At 39.8% G+C, this 27278-nt stretch overlaps 1 protein-coding gene across 6 annotated transcripts in view; it reads left to right on the top strand.

Moving 5' to 3' along the window:
• The first annotated feature begins 23463 nt into the window (after nt 1–23463).
• Nucleotides 23464–27278, top strand: part of TAX1BP1 (Tax1 binding protein 1) — an 85014-nt gene continuing 81199 nt past the window's right edge. For 2 of the 6 annotated variants that reach the window (XM_076006341.1, XM_012773388.3), the window contains exon 1: nt 23466–23740. The gene's annotated coding sequence lies outside the window, so the exon portion shown is untranslated. Of the gene's footprint in view, nt 23741–23974; nt 24044–27278 lie in introns of those variants that run through there. The other 4 variants (XM_076006339.1, XM_012773389.3, XM_020289888.2 and 1 more) reach the window with 4 other exon arrangements.

Genomic DNA, 27278 nt, shown 5'->3' with positions numbered 1-27278 from the left:
TATCATCTTTGCACAGGCTTGGAGACGTTAATTGACCTTCCCAGGGTCACATAGAGCCAAATCTCCAATCCTGCTATGCCTGACTCAGAAACTCACGGCACTGCCTCCTACTGATATATTTCAAAGAAAGTATGTCATGTCTCCTACGTATGGACTACTCATTGTTCATCCAAGATTGTAACCTGAGGGTCATTTAGCCATCCTAGGCTGTGGATTTATTTAACAAACATCTTAGGAGGTTCTACTATGGGGCAGAAATGGCTGTACTTTGCAGGAGGAACTTTGGATAGAAAGGAAGGGCAGACTGGGGTGTGTGGCCCTAGCTAGTAAATGTGAGTATAAAATGTAAACACATTAGTGTTAAAATCAAATTCTTTATCTTTAACCGTGAGACTTTCAAGAACAATAAATGTAGAGGAACTCTGTTCAATCATATGATATGAAGCTGGCAATCAAGATAGACCATAATTAGGAAACTAATTAAGAAACCCAGGCCTATAAATGTGCTAGTTATAATTCTATTTTAGGTAAGTAGGACATTTATCAAGATTCAAAGGTAAACATGTGACTCATGCACCTCAAGGCTGGGAATCACTAGTTTATTGAGTGGGTTCTATGCGGATTACATAATCTCTTTTACATAGAGACAGTCCTTTTCCCTTTGATACAAATTGCCCACTTAATTGTTTCTTAAAGTAATTATGATATTAAAAGAAGGTAGTAAGGATGTTGGCCACTATTTATTGTGCCTCTGGTACTTTGGCCCAACCTCTGCATCAAGTGCTTGATGTTCATTTTCTTATTTAATCTATACAAACACTCTGTTGGGGAGATACTGTAATCACCCTTTCACAAAGAGGGGACTGAAGCTTAGAAAGATTAATCACTTACTGTTAGTAGTTTGGTACTGAGCCAAGGTTGAGCCTGGATTTGTCTGATGCCTGAATTGGGATGAGCATGCTTCAGTTTACCTGGCTCCAGCATATGAGTTGGGGAAAGTGTGATGGGTGGCTGCCCTTGTGGAGGTTCATCACCTGAGCTTTGGAAATAGAGATATCTTTCAGAGATGAAACAGACAGAAATGTCCTTCTAGTCCTGGGATATAACCTTTGGTCATTGTACTAAGGTCCAGATGCCAGGCTAGGACTTTAGGTAAAGAAGCCAACCTTTATCTATGAGTGGATTGATGAGTTTGGTATGGTTTAGTCCAACAAATCTATGATATGGTTTATTCAGATCAACAGGGCAATTAGTTAGATACATTCAGGTGTAAGGAAATATAACCTTTACCTAGCCATAAGGATGGGAGGAATATGAGAAAGAATGGGGAGATGGATACATAAATATAGGGAGAAGAAGGAAGATATAGCCAGGTGGTTTCTTCCTACACTCCTGTCAATAACAATAATAATAATGACAATGATGATGATAGTATCTTAGTCAGTTAGGGCTGCTACAGCAAAGTGTCATAGACTGGATGACTTAAAAATGACAGAAATTTATTTCTTACAGTTTTGGAGGCTGGAAGTCTGGGATCAGGGTGCCAGCATGGTCAATTCCGGTGAGGGCTCTCTGCCTAGTTGTGGACTGCAAACTTCTCGCTGTACTCTCACGTGGCAGGAATAGGGCGAGAGAGCTCTCTAGGGTCCCTTTTAAAAGATCACTAATCCCATTCATGAAGGCACTCCACCCTCATGACCTATTATTTCTCCCAAAGTCCTCACCTCCTAAAAGCATCACATGGGGGTGGTGATTAAGATTTCAATACATGAATTTGCGGGGACTGATCTACAAAACAGAATCGAGTGGAAAAAAAATGTGAGGGGATACAAACATTCAGTCCACTGCAGACAGGAAACATTTTTGAGTACTTACCATAAGCAGGTACTTATGTGAGCGCTTCATAACTCTATGTAGTTGGTGTTACATAGAAGAGAAAAATTAAGGCTCAGAGAGGTTAAGTAACTTTTATAAAGTCTTTTGGGTCTGTCTGACTCAAAAGCTAAGAAAGTGTACTATTTCTCTGCTCACGTATGTATCACCTATTGTCCAGCCAGGATGTCCCTCAAACTTCCCTCTAAGAAGACAAAGAAGGGTGTGGAGGGACAATTGTGAGTGATCTGAAATGGTCTCACTGGACAGGAGTCTCAGAGAATACACGAACACCGCAGTTGGGAGCCTGGTGTTGTGTAGCTCTTGTAGGGTTGGAAAACTTGTACTTTGTTAGCTTCACTGTACTTGTGAACTTTGTGTTTTCTTTGTTTGTGTCCCTTTGTCTTTAATCAAGTTCCTTTGGAAGATTCCAGCTTGCTTTGCTGTGCTGATGGAATGTTCTTTTGTTCACGCTTGAAGCCGAGAGGAGCTGCAATTTCTCTGTGAAGGACAGAGGGAAAGGAATGATGGAATGGGAGGTGGGCATGGGGGTAGCAGTGGATATCAAAGTGAGAGTAGCCCGAAGTGTGACCCACATGCACACACACGCTCCTGGGTCATTTTCTCCCCTGTGTATTGTGGCCAGGGGGAGGGCAATGAAAAGGGGCAAACATCTTGTTACTAACCTTGTGATGTTGTCCTCTCTGGGCTGCAGATGCTCTCTGTGAGACAGGCATCCAGGGGAGCATACGTGGGCTCTCTGAGGACATTTACAGAGCACCTCCCCACCGTTTAGTTCTCTGATAGAGAGAGAGGCTAGCCTGACCTCTTTCCAAATCCACCTGCTTCCTCTCCTTTCCCTCACACAGTCCTGCTGCCCCTTGATCTTGGGGCCTCTTGCCCACAGGCAGCCCTGTTGAGTGGGGCACCCCCAAGATGGATCAAGGCTGTCTGTCTTCCTCAGGGTCCACTTGGCCAAGAAGAGACTCTCAGATCCATGCCATGCGCAACAGAAATCTGACCAATAACACATACAAAACAAGAACACAAACGACACACACAGCTGTATGTCCATTGACCCCTTTGTGTTTTACCAGCTAAGCTTAAAATGGTGCCATCTCCTATGCAGCTGTTCTGTCACCTCAGTGAAGTAGCTGGCTGCTCCTTGACTATTCCCTCTCTCCTCCTTGTCGTCGCCTCCCTCCCATTCCTTTTCCTTCTGCTCAAACAGGCACAAAGGAAACATCAGCGATTTCAAAGCATCATTATAACTTTAGCTGGGAGATGACTCTCTTCTCGCAGGCCCTTTCCAAATTTACAAATCTGCCAGCAATTCTTTTAGTGTCCTCCTCACTTGTCTCAGGCTGAGGGAGGGGAGGGAAAAAGTGCAAAACAAACAAACAAACAAACAAACAAACAAACAAACAAAACAGGCTGGGCACAGTGGCTCACCCCTGTAATCCTAGCACTCTGGGAGGCTCACTCAAGGTCAGGAGTTTGAGACCAGCCCGAGCAAGAGCGAGACCCCGTCTCTACTGAAAATAGAAAAAAATTAATTGGCCAACTAATATATACATAGAAAAAATTAGCCAGGCATGGTGGCACATGCCTGTAGTCCCAGCTACCCGGGAGGCTGAGGCAGAAGGATCACTGGAGCCCAGGAGTTTGAGGTTGCTGTGAGCTAGGCTGACACCAGGGCACTCTAGCATGGGCAACAGAGTGAGACTCTGTCTCAAAAAAAAAAAAAAAAAAAAAAAAGGTGATGGGAGGGAATTCTCAACCCTGATCTTACTTTTAGAATATTTGGCCTTAGTCAATAAGTTGTTGGTGATAGGGGTGATGGTTGGGATAGCAAATCTAGCTTTGCTTTTAGCAGTCCGAGGGCATATATGTAAAGGCTTTCTTGAAGATTTAGGTTGGGAAGCACCTGTTTTCCTCAGTTTTAGCATCTAATGTTCTCACATTTGGGGTTTTCTTGGCAATTCAATAGCAGTAGGAAAAATATTATTCAACATTCAATTATGTGTATATTAACACAACGGCAAAGGTGCAGAAATATGCTTATCTCAATTGTAGGGGCAATATGAAAGTAAAATAATATAGCGAAAGGGCTAACAGCCCCAGCTCACAGTATTTTCTTAATTCAGTGGTAGCTATTATAGTTCTATGATCCCCAATTTGAAACCCATAGGGCTGGCTGACCATGTTCTAAAATTCAGACTTTTGGGATTTTAGAATGGTAATTCTATGTGTTATGTAGCATTTCCAGGAGGTCTGGAGTGAAACCTTCTAATCAAATTCATTAATATTTCTGCAGTGAAACATATAAATAGTCACAGTAAATGGTTTAAATAGATTTTAGATAGCCTGATGTCAGTTCAGGTGATAATTTGCCACTAAATGAGTTCAGACCAGTTCAAGGTTTTGATATTTTGAGTTGTGAACAAATTGTCAATTTTCAGAGTTCATTAGATTTCAGAATTTCAGATAAAAGATTGTGTGCTTGTATTAATAATATAAGGTCTTTGCCCTAGGAACTACAAACCAACAAATCAAGTGCTAGACTGCAGCTATTCTCACTGATGGTTTCCAACAATGCATTGTTGATCTGGCCCTTCACAAAATACACTGTGCTTTGTTTGACCCATTCATGTTTTCCTGAGCCAGCCTAAAACAATGCCATTTCCAAGCACATCAATTGTTCTCCCACTCTGGTAAAAGGAGTTGGTGTCTAGTAGAGAAGGTCTTTTGGGTGACTATAACAGCACAGAGATTCATTAAATGGTGTTCTGCCGGTTAACAAGCATTCACACAACTCTGAAACATGCCTAAGTTATATAACCAGGGAGGTTCAGGCACCAAGCCTGAGTTCACTGGGAACTTTGCCCACTTTAAAGAGTATAGAGTACACTCCTTAGTCATTAGCCCTTTTAAAGTGTTTCATTCCGGCTACTGTTAGTTGATTAGATATGCCATGAGCATTGGCCACGCTCCAGTTAATCAAGGGTTCCTTCTACTTTTGAGTGGCTGATTTTTTTGTTGTTGTTTATAATAAGGTAGAATAAAAACTATAAATTTAATCCACAGAGTCCCCAGATTACTTGCAATTATTATTTAGCTTGGGATATTTACTACCAATTAGTTGACTCATTTAAAATAATATATTGTGGAAAGCTTCATGTTATGCTAAAAATATTTTTATATTAACTTATTAGAGCAATGAGAGCTATTTTTGGCACAATTTAAACAGTGCCCTAGAGCTTTGGAATTGAAAAAGTGTGTTCATAACCTCTACAGGGTTGGCATGAAATATAATTTTCAAGAAATACCAATTCAGATTGGTAATTACCCCTGTATGGAGGGGAATGCAATCTCTGGGGGTGCACAGAGGCCTTCAACTGTATTGATAAAGTTTTATTCTTTAAGCTAGATTAAAGGTACGTGGACATTTATTATTCTTTATACTTTTTTGAAAGTCTGAAATATTTCATGATAAATTAAATATGTATGTACAATTTCCACAAATTCATCTAGGCTAGGGCAAGTGAAGCCCAAAATAGATTACTCTATCACATAGGTTGATAATGATAAACTCTTTGCTAATCAGCCATCCTTCCACCCATTTGCTTCTTGTGTCCCCCAATGTTTCCCGATCACTGACTGCAACCCCACACTCAGAATTCTTGTGGGAATTAGTTGCTGGACAAACAGAAAGGCCTTTCCACACAAAGTCTACAAAAAATGATTTCACTTTAATGTGACATTTTATTCTTAGAGAGATCTTGAAAACATGGTAGGAACTTCTGGCCTCTCCCAAAGCCCACCATGGTGAGCGTTTCTGCCTTTTCAGTCAGCTCTTGCCTCCTCTTAGCCCTATTTTTGCATGAAGAAGTTGGTCATGCTAGCTGCTAGCTGCATTTTTTGTTCTGTGTCTCTCTTCTCATGGAAGCTATTGAAAATAGGACATCATGATTACATGAAAGTGGCCCTTCCCAGAATCCCAGGCTCTTATTCATAAAATTTATGTGTGAAAAGAGCTAGAGTCAGTTCACATCAGTCAGACTTTTTTTTTCTTCTTTTTATATTTTTACTCTCTTTTTTTTTTTTTTTTTTTTTTACTTTAAGACAGGACCTCAAAGAACATCAGTCAGACTTTACAAGATCTGGGAACCTAATCATGGGCCTATTTGATCTTTTCCATAAGCAGAAATATCTCCTTGAAAGCAAATGTTAAAGCAAACATTTGAAAATGTTGATTTAGTACTATCTACACAAATTTTAGTACATTTAACAGTTTCTCATAATAAAATTTTGTTTTCCTTTTATATAATATTAGAGTAATTATGTAATATTTCATTATGAGTATAGTTCATATAAGAAAGATCTTTGATATCATGTAACTACATATGTGTTATATACATGTAATATTATGTATAATGCCTATGATTGTTCATAGAATCTTGGAGAAGTATGTTTATTTCTCTGAAGTAAAATATGCTAAATTTGAAATCCTTAAATAAACTCATAATTTTCAAAATGTGTTGCTTTATGAAGACATTACCGAGATTTTGTTAGAATTGTTTACCCTCTGCCTGTGGGTCAGTCTTTGTGGAATGGGCAGCTCTAAGGGTTTCTGGCTGTGTAGCCATCTCTACTACTAATTCCCCAGAAGAGGTGTGGGGAACACCAAGAGCATAACCAACGGACAGGAAGTCAAGGTCTGGCAAAGGTGTCCAGAAATCACTATTGTCACATTAAGCAGGGTAAGGAAGGTAAGGAAGAAGAACCAAGGGCACGTGTCTGTCAAGATCCTGTAGTTTGCTGAATGACACCAGGACTCTGGTTTCCTTGGTTTCACAGGCAGAGGCCTTGTCAGTCTTGTGCGAATGTGGACGACTTGTCTAGAAAAGGATCAGTCTACAGCCGTAAGGAGCCCAGAGTAAATTCACTATTGGAAAAGCAACCCAAAATTATGCTCTTCAAAGGATTGGGCAGTTACATTATGTTCAGGAAAAGGAGAAGCCAGAGTTCAATTGTGGAATAAAGTAATGGTCTATGTTTCTAAGGATTAAATTAGCCAGAGTGCATTTGTTTCTAGGCAGTGGCCTTGAGAAGAACTGATTCTAAAATGGAAGTTTTTCTAAGACAGTGCAGTCTTGGTGACCTCAGTGTGGTAATCTGACAATTCTTTTTTAGTCCCTCCAAACTGGATTGGGAATGGTGATAATTAACCTTTATAGGGCCTTAGCATTTTAAAAATGCTTTCTCTCATCCTTAAAATGCATGAGTAGAACTCTGGGCAGAGAATCAATTGTTGATAGACAAAGTAACTCAATTATAGTGGGATTACTGATCTAGCTTTGATTAGGACTCTGAGCTGTGTAACATGTACATTTGTTCATTTAATTAATATTTTTTGAGTTTCTCTTATGTGCCAGGCACTATTCAAGGAATGGAAACAGTGAAGTGAGTGAAACAAACGAAGTCCCTGTCCCAGTGGAGCCTACATTTGTACAAATGAAAATATGACAAATGTCAGATAATGAGAAATGCTATAAAGAAAAACAAAGCAGTATTGGAGGACTAGAAAAGTAAGCAGGGTAAGAGGGATGCTGTTTTGCATAAAGTAGTCAGAGAAGGCCCATCTCAGGAGGTGATATTTGACCAGAGACCAGAATAAATCAAGGAAATAGGCCTTATGGCTATCTGGAAGAAAAACATTCCAGGCAGAAGCGACCGTGTATGTGAAGGTGCTGAGGCAAAAGTGTATTTGCATCATTTTTTTTTCAACTTTTTTATTATGGAAAAACTGAAACATAGAAAAGTAGATAGAATTGTATAATAAGCCCCATGTATCGATGATTGTATTGCTACACTTCCAATCAGTTCACCAGCCTTCCTTCCACCACTGGATCATCGTAAAGCAAACAAGACATTATATAATTTCATCTAAAAATATTCAGCATGTATTTATAAAGATAACACTTTTCTTTGCCATGCTACAACTATCACACTTTAAAAATTATCAATAATTCCTTCATATCATTCAATTTTCACTAGTGTTCAACTTTTCCAGATTGGCTCATATATATTTTTTACTAGTTGGTTTGTTAAAAATCAATATTTAAGTAAAGTTAATGTAATTAACTGTAATGTCTGAAAAATAGCAAAGAAGATAGTGTGGCTGTAAAGAACAGAGCTCAATGCCATGGCTTACAGCCTCACAGGAAGGGACAAAAGCAGGATCAGAATCAAGACGTCAGTTAAAGTAAGTAGGAGCAGGTGAGTAGTTGTCAGGGCACAATGGACAGGCCAGTGCTGGCTGGCCGAGGTGCATAGGCTTCTGCCTCTATTATGAGAAGTGTTGCCCTGTGGGTCCAGCCCCAGGAGGAGCAATCTAGGAGAAGACATTGCCCCATCCTTGAGATCCCTCGATCCTCTTGCCCCAGAAACTCCTCAAAGTGGCCAGACAGGAGAGAATACCAATCTTTTATATATTAGCTCCTAATTCTTACAGTAATCCTGCAAGATGATAATTGTTACTTATGAAAGATGAAACAGGCTCAGAGAAATCAGGTATCTGGTATGCTGTGTAGAATGGATTTGAGCACTGGTCTATTTGGCTCCAAAACTGGCCTTCGCTTTCTGATATTACATTCTAAATTTATTTCTTTATTGTCTGTTTCCTCCCCCACCAAGAGGGCAAAAATGTTGTCTGTTTCATTCATTGTGATATTCTTGAACCTAGAAAAGTACCTGGCATGTATGAGAAACTAAAAATATATTAATTTAAGGAATGAGTGTACATGTTGTATAACCTTGAGTTTCTGGGTTTTGTAGGGATCAACTGAATTTCAAGTCAATTTGAGAATCTCCATGGCTCAATAATAGGTTACTTTCTACTTCCTCTCCCTCCTTCAATCTCGATCCACAGGTGTGGCATGGCTTGGAATGCGGTCAGGGCTGGGAAGAAGATAGCTTAGGAATGACCCAAATGAGATATTATTTACACCCTAGTGGGTTGACAAATACTAAGGTCTGATAATATCAAGTGTTAGTGAGGATGTGGACTGGCAGGAACTCTAACATACCACTGGTGAGAACGTGCATTGACGCAATCACTTCGGAAAAGTTTGGCACTATCTTGTAAGCTTGAACTTCCTCATACTCTTATGTTATGTCTTGGTTATGGTTTGTTTAGCCCCACCAAGTCTCACGTTGAAATTTCATCCCCAGTGTTGGAGGTGGGGCCTGGTGAGAAGTGTTTGGATCATGGGGGTGGATCCCTCATGAATGACTTGGTGCCATTCTCACCAGAGTGAGTTCTCACTCTTAGTTCCCTCAAGGGGTGTTGAAAAGAGCCTGGCACTTCCTGGTTCTCCTGCTTTCTCTCGCCATGTGATCTGTACACTCTGGCTCCTCTTCTCCTTCTGCCATGCGTGGAAGCAGCCTGAGGCCCTCACCAGAAGTGCCACGCTTCTTGTACAGCCTGCAGAACCGTGAGCCCAATAAAACCTCTTTGCTTTATAAATTACCTGGCCTCCTGTATTCCTTTATAGCAACACAAATGGACTGAGACACTCTAGGCCTCAACAATGCCACTCCTAGCCCTTACTCCTAGAGAACTCTCGTACCTTTTCATCAGGAAACTCTTTCACAGCAGCATCATTCATAATGGCAAAAACAAAACAAAAACAAAAACCAACTGTGTGTTGCCCAATTATCTAGAGACAGTAGAATGAATTCATAAATCATGCTATTGACACACAAGGGAGTTTTACATAGCAGTAAAAATGAATGTGTGAATTATAGCTACAGGCAACAATATAGAAGACAAAATCAAGTTGCAGAAGACAACATTAAATATATTTTGTAAAACACAAAACAAGGAAAATAACACAAAGCTTAAAGATATATACTATGTGCTAAAACTTTTTTTAAAGTATAGGAAAACTAAACACACTCAAAAAAATCAAGATTTCAGTTAATCTCTGAAGAAAAGGCAGAAAAATGAGGTAGGAGAGGAACATATATACAGGTAGATAAAAAAAAATTGGTAATGTTTTAGTTCTCCTTCGGTTTGGGTGGGGTGTTCATGGCTGTTTATTTCATTGTAATACTTTGAAGCTCAGATGTAAACCGTGTGATTTCTTTTGTCTGTATCAAATAAGTCAATAAAACAAGTCAGCCGCCGAGGATGGAGCGGTGTGTGAAGGCGTCCTGTCTGCCATCCACACAGCCATCTGCTGGCTGCTGGCAGGAATGTATTTTTGGCATCTGGAAGCTGTTGTTTACTGCATGGTGGGTGCTAACTCCCATAAGTGAGAAATGAAACACTCAAACTTGGAACTCCCAAGTACACATCCAGTAATTATGCACCAGAGAGTAGACTTCATTCAGGGAATGCATAATTTATTTGTATTTAAACATTCCTTTACTGTTTGACAATGTAGTGATCCCACCGAGAGGTACCAGGGATTCAAACGTGCTCTCTTATAAACATTTTTCTTTATGCCCATCATGCTGCATAAAGCTGCCAAAGATCATGCCTTAAGTTCACTTAGCCTCTTTGCTGTAGACACGGAGGCACACAAATTCTCAGCTACACACGTAGAATAATGTGTCTGATCTCACTTGGTCTCATAGGAGAAATGTCACAAATTTCACCCATCTTTCTAGTACAGTTTTAGGAGTCTTGGCAGCTCTTAGAATCTGTAAATGGGGTAAGTTTATTAATCCTAATGAAGTGTCAGAAATGAAAATTAAGAACATACAGAGACTTTTTCCTCCATAACAAATGTTAACACCATGTGATCTTAGCTGTGTGCCACAGACAGTGCTTGTTCTGGAGTCTAAAGCATCAGACTATTTTGGAGAATATTAAATACACTCTGCAAAGGAATTATTTTATTATTTTTAATGGTACATTTTGAACAATAAAAATCTGTGCTTGCTTTCATGATGATGAAAATGAAAATTTATAAATAATCCCGAAAACTGATAACCAATGTAAATAAGCTAGTAATTTAGACATCCTTAGTTTGGGGCTTATATTGTCAATTGAATGTCTTTATCACATGAATCCAATAGCTGCTATATCTCTATTTTACTTTTTTTAGACAAGGCACCGTGCTAATAATTGATCCAGGCTACAAGATAATTTTCATGCAAATTAAAAAAATAACTTAATAAATCAATTAAAGAAGGTCATGAAGGTTGTATGTATGTGTATATTACATATGTAAACATATGTACTCACATACATATATGTGGGAAATGTGTATTTTTTAAAAACAGCCTACTCTTAGGATATGTAGCAGTGGGTTTACAAAAATAGGCTTACCAAAATGATTTTCCATTAGATTAGTTCATGTTTTTAAACCTTATGATCATCAGTAAAGAATGGCACATTGCACATACCATGATGTGCTTGTGCCATTTTGTAGCTTAAGGGTCTGGTCACTCTTCTGGGACTATTTCTTAGGTAGTTACTAGTATTTCTACTTACAGACTTTTGATTCTTAGGCACCATGATAATACAATATTCATTCATTTATTCTACACATATTTATAAAATGCCTGCAAGATGCTAGTCATTTTGGTGCTGGGGCGGTAATGATGGGCAAAACCAAACATGATCCTTTACCTCATAGATCCTTTTTTCTAGTGATAAAGATATTCATGAAATAATCACAAAAATAAATTTATAATCATAAACTGTGAATAAAGAAAATGTGTATGATGCTGAAAGATTATAATGGGGGAAATATACTTTGTTAGAGAAGATCTCAGAAGGCTTCCCTGAGAAAGTGATGTTTGATGTGGAGAGGGCCAGGTATACAGAATCGACCATTTGAATACCATTTTCATTAGAATTCCTTTTAATGCCTAATGTTTTGCTAAAGTTACTCTCTAATTACTTTCAAAGCTGTATGATTAATAACAATCAAATTCACAAAAATTGAGTACCTACCATGTAATAGGTAGTATGGGAAAGTACTAAAATAAAATTCTTGCCTTCAATGGGTTTACTTAGGGGAAAAGCACAATACAATAATATAAAACCAAACTTGATAAGCAAAGTAAGAGGTATACAAGCTAGAGCATAAAAGAAGGAAAGCTTTCTTCTAATTGAAAATAGATTTGAGAACATTTTCACCAAGGTTGTGGTTATATGTCTTGGACCTTGCAGTATAGATGGGAGTTTGAAGATAGACACAGGTGGTGGTGGTGGGGAAGTATTTCAGTAGAATGTAGTGATGGGAAAACAAGAAATATATTCCAGAAACTGTGGGTCTAGTTTGAATACTGTAAGAGAAAGTGGTGAAAGTTGAGGCTGGACAGTTAGACTGGAATCAGGCTATGACAGTCCTTGATGGCCATGCTGAGATGTTTGTACTGGCTCCTGAAAGTAGTGGATAATAAATTATTAGATATGTGCATCCAGATCTGCACAGCTCTCTCACTCCATAAAGTGGTTCTGGGCCAAGAAAATGATTAACTCTAATATCCCTTGTCTCTATCTGTTCCTTAAGCTGGTTAAAAGTGAAACCATTAAATTGTGTGCATTTGGAGAAACACAGAAGGAGTACATCTTTGAGGTCAGGGACCTTGCTCTATCTTATTGCTATACCCGTCACTTCACATGAGCCTAGTATGTGATTAGTGCTTAGTAACTGTTAGTTCCCATATTTATCTTCTCAATCACTAGGTAGAAGCCCATAAAAGAGATTAAAGCTCATATATTCTCTTTTTTTTCAATTACATTTTTTTTTATTACACAAAGACACTGGGCAGGCAACCAAATACAATGGGTTTTATTGGCCCTTGGCTTGAAAAAGTAGGTACAAAGGCATTCTTGGGACATTTGGGGAAATTTGAATATAGCCCATTTTTATAAGGATATAATGGAATTATTCATTTTCTTAGGTGTTTGCAACTAACTTTCAAATGTTCAGAAAAAACACATACATATATATAAAGATAAAAGAAATTTATCAAAACATTATTATTATTGAATCAAGATGGATGGTATGCAGGTATTAATTTTATTATTCTTTTAAATTTTCTATATGTTTGAAATTATTCATATTAAAAAGTTGGGAAGGTTTTTCATTTAAAAAACCTACTGTATCAGTCAGTGTTGGTAGTGTCTAGTAACAAAATGAACTCTGGCATGTTTAGGAAAACAATTGTTATTAAAAAGGTGGTAGTAGTAGGTTGGATATAGTGGCTAAAACCTGTAATCTTGGCACTTTGAGAGACCAAGGTGGGAGGATCACTTGAGGGCAGGAATTCAAAACCAATTTGGGCAATAGCAAGACTGCATCTCTACACAAACAAACAAACAAAAAATAGAAAGAAAAGAAAAGAAAAATTAGCTGGGCATGGTGGCATGTGTCTGTAGTCTCAGCTACTTGGGAGGCTGAGGCAGGAGGATCACTTCAGCCCAGGAATTTGAGGTTACAGTGAGCTATGATCACACCACTGTACTCTAGCCTGGGCAACTGAGTGAAACCCTGTCTCAAATAAATAAATAAATAAATAAATAAATAAATGCAAGCAATGGAAGTGAGTGCATGTGCACACATGTTCACACTTCTGTGCTATTAAAAAGTCAACCTGGGGTGAAATCTGAACAAAGGCCTATAGTTTAGTTAACAGTACTGTTCTAATGTCAATTTCCTTCCTTTGCTATCGTACCATAGTCACATTAAATATTACCAAGGGGGCGAGGGGGAGCTGAGAATATTAGTTTCCTAAAGCTGCTGTAATGAATTATCACAGACTGGGTGGCTCAAAATAATAGAAATTTGCTGTCTCTTAGTTCTGGAGGCTAGAAGTCCAAAATCCGGAAGTCTGAAATCAAGATGTTGGCAGGGGCATGCTCTTTGAAGGAGAGGAAGATCCTTCCTTGCTTCTCTCTGAGCTTCTAGTGGCTGCTATCAATCCTTGGTGTTCCTGTGCTTGTAGGTATATTACTCCAATGTCTGCCTCCATTGTCATATGGTGTTCTCTGCATGTCTGTGTCCAAATATCCCTCTTACAAGGACAACAGCCACTGGATTAGGGCTTACCCTACTTACCCTAATCCAGTATGACCTTGTTTCAACTTGATTACATCTGAAAAGTCCCTATTTCCAGAAAAGGTCACAGTCATCATTACTCGGGATTAGGACTCGAGCATATCTCTTTGAAAGACACAATTCAACTCATAACACTGGCTGAAAGGTACAGGGGACTATTATTTGTGTGTGTGTGTGTGTGACTTTCTGTAAGTCTGTAAATATTTCAAAATAAAAAATTAAGAAAAAAACCTATCTGAAAAAATATAATGAAATTGTTAATGGTTACTTCTTTAGAAGATTTCACATTTTATTTTACACATTTCAGTACAACTTAGCTTTCCTTAGAATTATGGTATATGACATTTGTAATTCATTTAAAAACTAAAAAAAAAAAAATTAAACATTGGGAGAAAGGAATGGTCCAGTCATTACAGTACGGAGAGCATAGCCTTTTTTAGAAAGATAACTTTTATAGCAATGTGAAGAGATGGTAAAGGCATGGTTTGAAGCTAGAAACTGAGAGACTAGATAAAAAATGTGCGCATTGGCCGGGTGCGGTGGCTCACGCCTGTAATCCTAGCACTCTGGGAGGCTGAGGCGGGCGGATTGTTTGAGGTCAGGAGTTCGAAACCAGCCTGAGCAAGAGCGAGACCCCGTCTCTACTATAAATAGAAAGAAATTAATTGGCCAACTAATATATACAGAAAAAATGAGCCAGGCATGGTGGTGTATGCCTGTAGTCCCAGCTACTCGGGAGGCTGAGGCAGAAGGATTGCTTGAGCCCAGGAGTTTGAGGATGCTGTGAGCTAGGCTGACGCCATGGCACTCACTCTAGCCTGGGCAACAAAGCGAGACTCTGTCTCCAAAAGAAAAAAAAAATGTGCGCATTTATCAACATGAGAAGAAATAAGGACCTTAGCTGGGAGCACTGGTAGGGAATGGCAAGGAGGGGATGAATGTGAGAAACATTCCGAAAGTAACAGGTACAGGATTTGGTGGGGGATAGGGTGTAGTGGAGTAAGTAAAAGGGAGGAGTTGAGAAAAAGTCTCAGGATCCTGCTGAGGGAGACTGGGTCCTTGGTGTTGTCATTAATTGAGGCAATAGATTGGTGATTCTCCATTTGCTCCACCTTTCACCTCACTGCTTTCTGCCCCAGGAAGTTGACCTCTGTGGACTGAATCCCCGGGCTCCTTTGATTCCTGGTTTTAGGTTGGGTTTGGCCAAAAAAGTGATATCAGCAAGAGATCACAGAGAGAGGCCATAGTTTGGGCATGGCTGTGGCCACAGCCTCTGTCAGAGAGCCCTTCCTTCACATGCAGGTCTCAATTCCTTCCCTGGTCCTTTTAGGCCCAGCAGGGATAACAGCTTCCCCTCGGTTGCCAATCACTGTTTCTAGAGAGAACTTTTACCGGATCCCTTGCAGTCTCATCACTAAACTTTCATGAATGACTTCTTTTTTTTTTTGAGACAGTGTCTCGCTTTGTTGCCCAGGCTAGAGTGAGTGCCGTGGCGTCAGCCTCGCTCACAGCAACCTCAAACTCCTGGACTCAAGTGATCCTACTGCCTCAGCCTCCCGAGTAGCTGGGACTACAGGCATGTGCCACCATGCCTGGCTAATTTTTTCTATATATATTAGTTGGCCAATTAATTTCTTTCTATTTTATAGTAGAGATGGGGTCTCACTCTTGCTCAGGCTGGTTTCACACTCCTGACCTTGAGCAATCCGCCCGCCTCGGCCTCCCAGAGTGCTAGGATTACAGGTGTGAGCCACCGCCCCGGCCCATCAATGACTTCTTGAGTGTGTCATCTGTTTCCTGCCAGGACCTTGATTGATACAGAAAGGGACTATAGGTGAAGGGGGTGAGGAGAGGGAGGGATGGCAATTTCACTTTAAGAAATTCACTTTTAAGAAAAGATGTTTGTGTGACATCTAAGTGGATGCCTATATAGGGCTAATGTCAGGAGGAAAGACAGGGCTAGAGATATAGATCTGGTAGTTATTTACAAATGTGTTAATACATTTGTCAGTTGAAAATATGTAATAATAAATAATAGGAAATAATTGAAACCTAAAGGAACTGAAGGCTGGGCTCTGAGGAAGATCAGTACTTATGGGGGAAACTGCAAAATGAGAAGCCTGCAAATGAAATTGAGCAGTATTTAGAGAAATAAAAGAAAGACTAGAGGGCAACTGTGTCACAGAGGGGAGGTAGGAAAAAGTGTCAAAAAGGAAAGAGTGGACAGTTCTATCAACAGTATATTAATCTGTTGGTTGAAAAGTCAGTGTATAAGATCTGAGAATTGGAAACTAAACTGAAGAATAAGAGAGTTATTGATGACCTTATGGGGTCTTTCAGTTGCCTGTAAGGGTTGAATACATGGTATGGAGTGAGGAACAAATGAATGGTCAGTGAAGAAGTGGGGATACCATGTTAATGAACATGTAGCAATATGAGTTTAGCCCACGACTCAAACCTGTAAAGAAATATAAGTTTTAATATATTCTACCACTTCAATTTCTATTTTGAGTCCCCAGTCTACTTTTGTCCGGATTTTGGATTAGTACTGAGTAAGTACTAAGATGGAATAGGGGATATTTGGAGACCCAGGAAGGTTAGACAGGCTGTGTGATTTTGTCCACCTAGATGGACCCTCCCCTGTCCCACTCTCTCCAGTCCAGGGAAATCTAATTCTAGAGTTTGGGGTTGGGAGAGGAGACTGCTACAAGTTCTCCTTCCACTTACATAACCCTGCCCGTCGGTTCTCCTCAAGCCATTTGCTCTGTGGCCTGAATCCTCTCCCCATTTGGGGTCTTGAAAGTTTGGAAACAAAAAGCCAGAAAGATTTTCTTTCCATGTCCCTTCCCCAGGGCAACAAACCTATGGTTTTGATAAGTGGCAAGGGCTGGAAATTGGCAAGCTATAGAAGGGGAAAATACCAAGAAAAAATAGGTTAATCTCATATATCAAATATATTATCACATCATACATACTGGTCTTTAAACAAGTTCAGCTGGGAAGGAAAGAAGAAAACTAGGATGCTAATTGGAAGGAGATATGGGTTTTAAGAAACTTCTCATGGAATGATAGCAATTATCCTTTGAGAAGTACAAGGAAGATCCCTTACCTAAGGAGATCCTCCCCACTGATGCATGGGAGCCCAGCACAACGGACTCAAGGCTTCATGCTCATAGGTCTTCTTTTGAGATCCTCATACTTATGTTAAATCCCTCACAGTCACAGAGATTACTACTGAGAATGAGTTTCCTTTTTTTCCCTCGTAGGACTCCTTGGTACCTGAGGGGTAGGAAGCTATGAAGGGTACCTTAAAGAGAGAGAAAAGTATAGAAAAGGAAAGATTCAAGAAGGGGAATTTTTGTCTATTGACAGCTTGCCTTAGAACTTGCTATATCACACTACACAATCTCAAAAGCCAATTTTCACAATCAACTAATAAAATAAAATATATTGTAAATCACTTTCTACAGATGCTCAACATAAGTACTTAGTAATCATTTCATTTTTCCTTTTATTCTCATGGCAGGATTAGCATAGCCATGGTCTCTTCTGGGAATAAAGGCATTTCTTTCATCTACTAAACCCAATGCTAAATGGCAATAAATCATCATTCATTGAATTCTGCAACTTAAACTATATGTCACTGAAGAAATTCTAGCCCCTATGCATCATAATTAACATCAAATAGCAGTACAAATTTGCAGTACGACAAAGAGCTATATGGCAATAACCCTAGCTAGTCGGAACTGAATGAACTCTCTGAAATGAGAAATCATTTCAAGGGAAGAAAAAGAAACAAACAAGACAGGTTCTATTGATTAAAGTAAAGGAAGGGTGGAAGGATGATATCAGTCTGGGTCCAATCAGTAGAAAGAAACCACACAGTGATTAGAACAAGGAAAGTTTAATGTAAATAATTATTAACTGTAACAGGGGATTAGAGTAACAAGGCTAAAAGAAGTGAAGTGAACTCTAAACAATATAAGAACGGCAGATGTAAGGAGAGACACTACCCCCAGGGCTGAGATAGAGTGCCTCTGGAAGACCACCTCCTAGAGCTGAGATCCAGGACTTGGAGAGGGCATGGCTGTGGGTCATTGAATAAATGAAGTCTCACAGAGAAGTCCTTGTGTTGCTGAGCTGATGAAACTTGCTAGAAATTCACCTTTTGGAACTTGCTAGACATCCACTATCTGGAACTTGCTAGAAATCTGTCTTCGGGGAACTTGCTGGAAATATGCCCTCTAGGGTTCTGGGAAGTGGGTCACAGAGGTATTTCACTGTGGGTACTCCACCACAAAACTGCCCAGAGGGGCATGCAGATGGTGAGGGTGTCTGGAGGGAGTGGAGCCAGGTGGGATTGAGTTGCTGGGTGGTTGGTGTTGCTAGCAGCTGTGCACTACTGTAGGAGCTGGACACTGGGGAAGCTGAGTGGGCGGCAGTAACTGGACACTGGAGAAGCCACACATGCAAGCCACATGTGCTGTAGGAGTCTGTTGAGTAAGCACACAGGAACCAGGAAGCAGAATCCTTTCCTCTTGCAATGTCTCTTCAGTTCTTTCTACTGATAGAGCTTAACTTTATACCAGCTGGCAAAGGAAAAAATATTTATAGGATCCAAATGCATTTTCAGAGCAGGCAAAAAAGGGTGAATTTAGAACTGAAAGGCATTACATTGATAGCTGGCATGACAATCATATCCAAATTCCCTTCCCCTCGCCCCAGTTTTTGGGCTTTTTATGAATGTGTTCACATTTTATGAGGTAGGCTACTTATCAATCAGGTAAATGACTGAACTTTTCAATTATGGATAAAATTCAAATTCCTTTTCATGGTCGTCTTGACTCCTAGGAAAATCAAAGGATGTGGGTGGACACCAGGTTAGCATCCATGGGAAGTGAATGAATATTAAGATAGATTTACCTGTGTAGAATACATTATGCACATTATGATCTTAATGCAACCTATTTTGGTATGACCTGGGCAGCATCCAGAATGAAGTGGGGTGAAGAGGGTACGAGAAGAGGGAGTACAATATAGACAATTGTTTCTAGAGGTGAGAAGTTTGGTTTTGAGGGTGAAGACAGAAGACAGGATTAGCTGGTGGAAAGTATAGAGCTGGGGAAGGTTTAAAAATTAAATGAAAGAGACTTGAGCATTTTAAAAAGACAATGGGAAAGAACCAGTGGAGATGAGGTGCTTGAATATAAAAAAGAGATCATGTAGGGTTCCTGAGAAGGTGGGAGGGCCTGGGATCTGTGAAAATAAAAACACATTTCATCCTAAAACTTTGATTCAGCCTCTGTTAAAATGAAACCTTTGAAGATTATCTTAAAATTTTCTTAAAATAATTTTTATTAACTTTACCATTGATATGCAAGTGACTCACAAAATAAAGGGGTATTAATAAGAAACACTGAGAGGGAAGAATCTTGTTGACATACATACCTTAAGAATTCAAACAACTATGCCGGCTATTACTCTTCTCTGTGAGATAAGGAAAAGAGGTTAGAGAATATTTACATTCTAGTGACCTTTCAGTTACACAAGGAACAAAGAACACAGTTAGGAGCTAGGTGGGGCAAAGGTCTTACTAAAGTGTAAACCTCTGCAGGCTCTGGTTCTCAATATCATAAATTATAGTTTCTCTTTTTGATAGTGCAAGAAACTTACCAGGACACTCAATTTTAACTTCAAAGTTTTTGTTTAGTATTTCCAGACATAACCTTTAGTGGTAAAGCATATGATGACCACAGAGTCTGCAACACATTTGTTATATGATACTGCACCTAATGTGAAAGGTAGAAAGTCAAGGAATTTAGGATATGGGAAGTAAAGTTAATGAAATGATCATCTATGGACTCTAAGTTTGACACTCCTGATGAGTTTGAAAAATAGTTACAGTGGGCATATTTAAATATTCAAGTTAGAAGAATAGGAGGTTGTGGTCAAAGGGTAGGATGCTTGATTTTGAAGGTGATGACAAGGTTCAACTGTAATCCTAGTAATTTGGGATGCTGAGGCAGGACTGCTTGAGGCCAGAAGTTCAAAAGCAGCCTGGACAACATAACGAGACCCTGTGGTAGTGCAGGTCTGTAGACCTAGCTACTTGGGAGGCTGAGGCAGGATTGCCTTGAGCTGCAGTGAGCTATGATTGTGCCACTGGACTCTAGCCTGGGCAACAGAGTGAGACTGTCTCAAAAAAAATAAAAGTGTCTTGTAGATATAGTCAGCAGTCAGTATATTTTCCTAATTAAAACACAGGACAAGGCCGGGCGCTGTGGCTCACGCCTGTAATCCTAGCTCTTGGGAGGCCGAGGCGGGCGGATTGCTCAAGGTCAGGAGTTCGAAACCAGCCTGAGCAAGAGCGAGACCCCGTCTCTACTATAAATAGAAAGAAATTAATTGGCCAACTGATATATATATAAAAAATTAGCCGGGCATGGTGGCACATGCCTGTAGTCCCAGCTACCCGGGAGGCTGAGGCAGAAGGATCACTCGAGCCCAGGAGTTTGAGGTTGCTGTGAGCTAGGCTGACGCCATGGCACTCACTCTAGCCTGGGCAACAAAGCGAGACTCTGTCTCAAAAAAAAAAAAAAAAAAAAAAAACAAAACAAAACACAGGACACAGTCCAGGTGGTAGGTATGTGATAGGTCAGGACAACTGCCTAGAAACTACTTGAAATTGTAATTGCTCCAGAAAAATTGTGGGTTACTTAGTGATTTATTTTACAGTAATTCTTTGACTAGGTATACAATCCCTTATTTGACATTTTGAAATCCAAAAAGCTCTGAAAATCAAATGTTTTTCTTAACATTTGGTGGCGAAAACTGTTCTGACTTAACTTGTCATTAAAACTTGGCTTGACCTGAACCCAAGGGCAAACTGGCAAAACTTGATCTGAGAAACTTGATCTGATCTGAAGTGAGACTACTTATTTGCTTCATTTGTCCTACTTAGTGTGATATTCATGATTTTTCCTGAAAAACTGTTAGCTTGATTATGGGGTGCTGCCCCAGACTTCATGGGATGTTAATTAACACCTCTATTAATTAAAGTACATGTCAAAGTACACCTCTCTAAAGTCTGAAAAATTCTGAATTCTGAAATCCATGTGGCAGAAAAGTTTCTGATAAGAAATGTTGATCCATATCTCATAGCCATAATGCACTACCATACATATAATAGGCTAGTTTTTAGAAGTTCAATTAATACTGAGAGGATATTTATCTTAGTGGGAGAATCATGGTCTCAATTTGCAACAGATCCTTATTACAATGAATAAAACATATTAGAATTCTAAAACAAATACCTTCATGAGGAAAATAAGGTCTAAAAATTCAAGAAGTTATTAAAAATAACAAAAAAATACCTATACAAAATTTTTCTCAATTATGGTTTTTTATTAAGTATATTGTTTTTCTGGTTAACTGAAAATTGGTGGTAATTAGAAATTAATTACATATAATGTGATTAAAACATACAAAGAGTGACATTTCTGACTAATTGTGCTTATAAAGTTTACTGCTATATTTACATTTCTTAAGGGACGCCGCTATTTCTACCACTAGCAAATCACTTACCAGTAACATTAGTAATCACTTAGGTTGATTATTCACACTATTTTCTTCATCTGTAAAATAAGAAGGTTGGGACTGTGAACAAATGCGAACCTGAAAGAGTCAATCCTCCAAGATGGAGCCCAAGTAATTACCCGGGCCTACATTGAAAACACAGCTAAGTAGCCACTTGCTGACTAGGGGTCACACACCCTCTCCGTTTCTCAGCCTGCACCTTTTTACCTCTGGGACTTTCAGGACTCACCTGAACCAACTAATCAGAGCTCATGTTCCTCAACCAATCAGGGCTCAGCTGTATCAGCCAATCAGAATTCAGCTGCATCAATCACTCAGAACTAAGAAAGTTTCAACCTTCCTTCATTTATATAAACAAACTTGACTGGGAACCTTGGGCGGGAACTTTTCCTATATAACTGGAGCTTTCCCTTTGTTCTCTGGAACCACACCTTATTTTACACTGAAGATGGTTTGTCCTGTGGTTTGTAAGCTGTTCACCGGAATAGTCTTTCTCCAAATTCCTTTTTAGACAATCGTTCACAGGATTAAATGACCTGTGAGGGTTCTTCTGAATTCTATGAACATGTGCAATATACAGCACAAAATCAAGTTCACAAGTGTCAATGTATAGGAAATGAATCAGTAAATATTGAGAACCTGTATTATCAAAGTTAATGTTACAAAGTACATGGAAGTAACGATAAAATATATGAAAGAGGATTTTGAATGTTCTGTATTTGGAAAGTGCTTCAACGTTTAATGCTATTTAATTTGTCCTTTCTTCACTGTTGATATTGCAAATTTTTTTTTTTTTTTGAGACAGAGTCTCTCTCTGTTGCCCAGGCTAGAGTGAGTGCCATGGCGTCAGCCTAGCTCACAGCAACCTCAGTCTCCTGGGCTCAAGCAATCCTTCTGCCTCAGCCTCCCGAGTAGCTGGGACTACAGGCATGTGCCACTATGTTCGGCTGATTTTTTCTATATATATTAGTTGGCCAATTAATTTCTTTCTATTTATAGTAGAGATGGGGTCTAGCTCTTGCTCTGGCTGGTTTTGAACTCCTGACCTCGAGCAATCCGCCCGCCTCGGCCTCCCAGAGTGCTAGGATTACAGGCGTGAGCCACCGCGCCCGGCCAATATATTGCAAATTTTATCAGGGTTTTGTGGCACCAGAGGAAGATGATGAAGTCGAATAGAACACACTTCCGTGGAGTGAGGATTCAAACTGAATGTCTAATATAGGAAGGTAAGATTAACAATCAAAAGTGATTTTAGAAATTATTTAACAGAGAACATGGGACAAAACTCATACACATGAAATAATACGGATAACAAAAGCAGTTAACTCACATGAATGCGGGTAGAAAGAGGCCACAGCAGCACGGAGAGCAAATAGAATTAGAGAGCATTAAAACCGAAAAGCTCCCAGGATAAACCAAGGTATTACAGTCAATAGAGCCTAGTAGTTAAAAACAACAACAACACAGGACTGGGCCAGGTGAGAGAGAACCTTGGAGTTTAGGGTTGCAGCCGTTGTGGTGTGGTCGCTCCCCTCACTTCTCTGGTTCTTTATTTCCCTATCTATAAAACAGGTGGATTAGTTTAGATTTTTTTTTAATTTCCAGGCAATGACTCAGCTATGTTCCATATACCTCTGGCTTACCCTTTCCACATCGCTGGTAAATTTCTTAACTCTCGGTGTGTTTCCCCCTTTCATATGTCGAAATAATAATTTTAAAATAAAAAATGTAAATCTAAACCTACTGTTTTGTTGGGTTAGGTCGTGAGCGAAAGCGGCGACGTAAGTCGAAATAATGATTATGAAGTAAAAAATGTAAATCTTAACGGACTCTGTTTTATTGTGGTTAGGTCGTGAGCGAAAGCGGTGAGGCAGCAAACAGGCGGAGACAAGTAGCGGCCAAGGAAAAAGGCCAGCTGGGACCCACGTCTAATCGGGAAGCAACAACAACTCGCGGCCAGGGAGGTAGGGCGCTTGCTGCCGCGGATGGGGCGGGCCCAACCCGAGACAGCGGAAGGGACCGCCCAGTGAGCGGAAGTGACGTGACGCCGGCTCTCAGCTCTGAAGGGAGGTGTAGCCGGTTTGTGGAGGGAGGAGGTAGTGGCGGAAGAGGTTCAGCGGCTGATGGCGGATCAAGATCGCAAGCTTGTCTAATGCTGTTTCTGGGTCCGAGAACCCCAGCACTGGGTAAGGCGCCTTCCCGGTCCGCCCCAGCTCCTGGTGCGGGGCGGACCCCCGCTTGGAGCTCTTTTGGGGCTCGTGCTACGCCCCTTATCCCCTGTAGTCTAGGGGCCTGGCCGGTCTTGGGAATGGTCTCCGTGGTGACGATGCTTTCCTTCCTGAGGACAAACCTTTCCTGCGGACTGCGATTGTGACGGGGGTGTGTGCGACTCGGGTCACTCGTGGAGTTGTGAAAAAGGGACGGGTGGTCGCCCCCCACAGTGGGGGCGGCTTGCGGGATAGGCGTTAGTGATTTGGGGGAGGTGTGAGGTATGGGGGCCCATTGGCGCAGCGGGGAGGGGGACGAGTGACGCGGGTGACCCCTGGGGAGGGGAAAAAAAGAAAACCTCTCTCGTGTCCAAGGCTGAACTCTAGGGTGACTGTCTTGAGGGCAATGTGTGTGCTGCTTGCGTATGTAAGCTTGGGAAAACACGTAGGTCGAGCCCCGGAAGGACGCTCGGGTTTGCCTTTGCGGAGAGAAACCCAGCTGTTTTGGTTTGAGTCGCCTGTGGAGAAGGAGGCGGGGACTCCCAGCGCCGCCTACGTTTCAAGGCCGCGGGCGGAGTTAGCTGTTCTGGCCTGGTCTCACTTCACCTGAGCCAGGGAATTAGCGCTTTGTCTGTTTATAAAGGGTCCCTCCCCAATGCTCGGAGGGGGTTTTAAGAAGTCCTCTGGGAAGAGTATTAGCTTTCTTTGCATAGTTATCTTTTCTTGTTTTCACATCAAAGAATCCCTCTCCCTTGCCATCGGAGCACCCTGCAGGTGTGCAAGTTGCAGACAAGTCTCAACAGACTTTCGTCACTTGGGGAATCTACAGATAGTGCTTAGCTGGGTGTCTGTTGTGTGTTTGAGAAATACTTATTACACCTTATTGATAAAAGTTTTGTTAGAAAACGTTGCATTTGACTACACATATACAGTATTAGATTTTTGGTTTCACAAAGTAGTTATGAATTGCTATTATGTTAGGAATTTCTATGGGAAAATCTTAATTTTTCAACTCTGCATTCTGCTAAGGGTAACATTTCTACGAACTCTGTACGAACAGTAACTAATGATTTTGGTACTCAATTCCAAAAGCATTTAAAGAGATCATTTGAATAACATTAATCTAAAAGTGGGCCGATTGTTGTCATAGTGCTGTTCGCGTTTAGAGAAGGAGCTAAGGCCAGGCTATCTCTTTTGTTCTATTATTTTCAAGGGTAAACTTGATTTCCTGAAGGATTATTTGATTATGCTAGGAATGATGTCTTAATATTAAGCTTTTTTTTTTCTTTCTGGCAACCTTATCAAACTTTAAAAGAACATCTTATAGTCTTTGTTTTTTAGTCATTATGTTCATACACTGCACACCTGTTTACAGTTATTACTGCAGCCATGTGTATAGATTTAACCAGTAAATACTTTTCCATAAAACCCATATTTTGGAATTCTTAGTTCCAACCTTTTTTTTTTTTTTTTTCTTTTTCTAGGAAAGGTTGTATCAGAAAGTTCCAACCTTTTTAATGATTAATATTTATGAAAGATCCTAGTGATGCTCCTTGTATACTTCTTTGGGAGAATTATCTCTCACGTGAAGCTTATTGGATTATATTCTTTTGAAAGGCTATGTAAAATTTGGGCTTTATGCACCTTTGGCTTTTTAAACCTTATTTTTCCCCAGACAAATCTTTAGAAGAAGATAAAAATTGCCTGCCTCCTAATACTTACCAGCCAAGCAACATAGTATTTTAGAAACCAACTTACAGAAAAAAATCTAAAAAGTAAATAAAAGTGGTGTGGGTGACATCTGGACAGAGTGAAGTGGCACTCAGGTGTAGAGGATTCTGGAGATAAGGATTTGTGCAAGAGTGCTAATTAGTAGAGTGGGGGCTTTGCTTCTGCCTCCCAGAAAGATTGCTGATAACATTTTCTGGAGTAGAAGTCTGTTTATAGTTGATAGTCTTTGAGCTAAAGTATGAATAGTTGGTAATTTTGAATGCCAGACATTTTTTCCTTTTAAGTGTGTGTCTGTCCTGTAGGACTGAAGTTTGGAGATAATTTTAAAGGTTCATACTTTCTTAGCTGAAGAATTTTAAAACTTTTACTAACTCTATCAGTCACTACCTGAGTTATAACGTTTCTAAGGGCACAAAGTGTTCATATTTTAAAAAGCAATGTGTTTCTATTGTCATATGTGGAGTTTTTATGAATGTTTCATTTATTTTGGTTTTACTGACTTTCTCATGGGAATTTTCAAACATGCACAAAAGGAGAAGGACAACATTTTGCTAATCTTGTTTTATTACTCTAACATACATGTTTTTCCTTTGGAGTTTTTTTTTTTTTTTGAGACAGAGTCTCGCTTTGTTGTCCAGGCTAGAGTGAGTGCCGTGGCGTCAGCCTAGCTCACAGCAACCTCAAACTCCTGGGCTCCAGCGATCCTTCTGCCTCAGCCTCCCGAGTAGCTGGGACTACAGGCATGCGCCACCATGCCCGGCTAATTTTTTTTTTATATATATATCAGTTGGCCAATTAATTTCTTTCTATTTATAGTAGAGACGGGGTCTCGCTCTTGCTCAGGCTGGTTTTGAACTCCTGACCTTGAGCAATCCACCCGCCTCGGCCTCCCAAGAGCTAGGATTACAGGCGTGAGCCACAGCGCCCGGCCTCCTTTGGAGTTTTTAAAGCAAATCTTAGCAATCAAGACATTTCACTTATAATTAATAGTTTAGCATCTCTATCTGATCTCATATTTAAAAATATATAATCACCATAACCATATTAATATACATAACAAAATCACCTTATTTCTTTTTGAATCATAAATGTTAGAGCTGGCAAATTATATTTAATATTTATCTAAATTAAAAAGCTTAATTTGACTTTGTATATTTAATGCACAAAAGTTCTTTCTGTGGTTTGTTTTCTACTATGTTGACTAAAGCTTATATTTTTTTGGGTAACTAGTAAAGTGTAAGTATCAGGAGCCCCTGGAAAAATACTACCACAAAAGCCAAAGCTGTTTGGGGCTTGAAAAAGTTACTTGGTGAAGTAAAGATAACATTGAAATGCTTTTTTCCCCCTAAGTTTATTTTAGCTATATGTTATCTTTTTTTAGATAATTAATAAATTCCCCCAATAACAATTGGATTTTAGACCAAAGACTTTATACAATTTACAGCATAAGACACATAAAGGAATTCTAGCCGTATTATAACTTTAGAGATTGTATTAGGAAATCTGGAAGAGGGCACTGTAGTCAGCTTGTATATGCATTTCAGACTTCGTTTCCCAGCTAAATGTGTCTGGCCCCTTAATTGTTGACTGGAAAATTCTTACTTATCCTTGGCTTGCCTTGTCTTACTGTACTTCTGTTTCTGTAGATGTACTTTAGAGAACAGGCAGTAGAATTTGGTGTAGTAAAGCTGCTTGCTTCTACTTCCGTTTGTGTCTAGGGGCTGTATTTCTTCTTTCCAACTGAGGTGAAATTTGTACTTTTTCTCAGGATATTAGTGAAGCTACA

The sequence above is a fragment of the Microcebus murinus genome, chromosome 9, assembly GCF_040939455.1.
Source record: "Microcebus murinus isolate Inina chromosome 9, M.murinus_Inina_mat1.0, whole genome shotgun sequence".
NCBI lineage: Eukaryota > Metazoa > Chordata > Mammalia > Primates > Cheirogaleidae > Microcebus > Microcebus murinus.
This window is presented reverse-complemented; position numbering and strand designations above follow the sequence as displayed.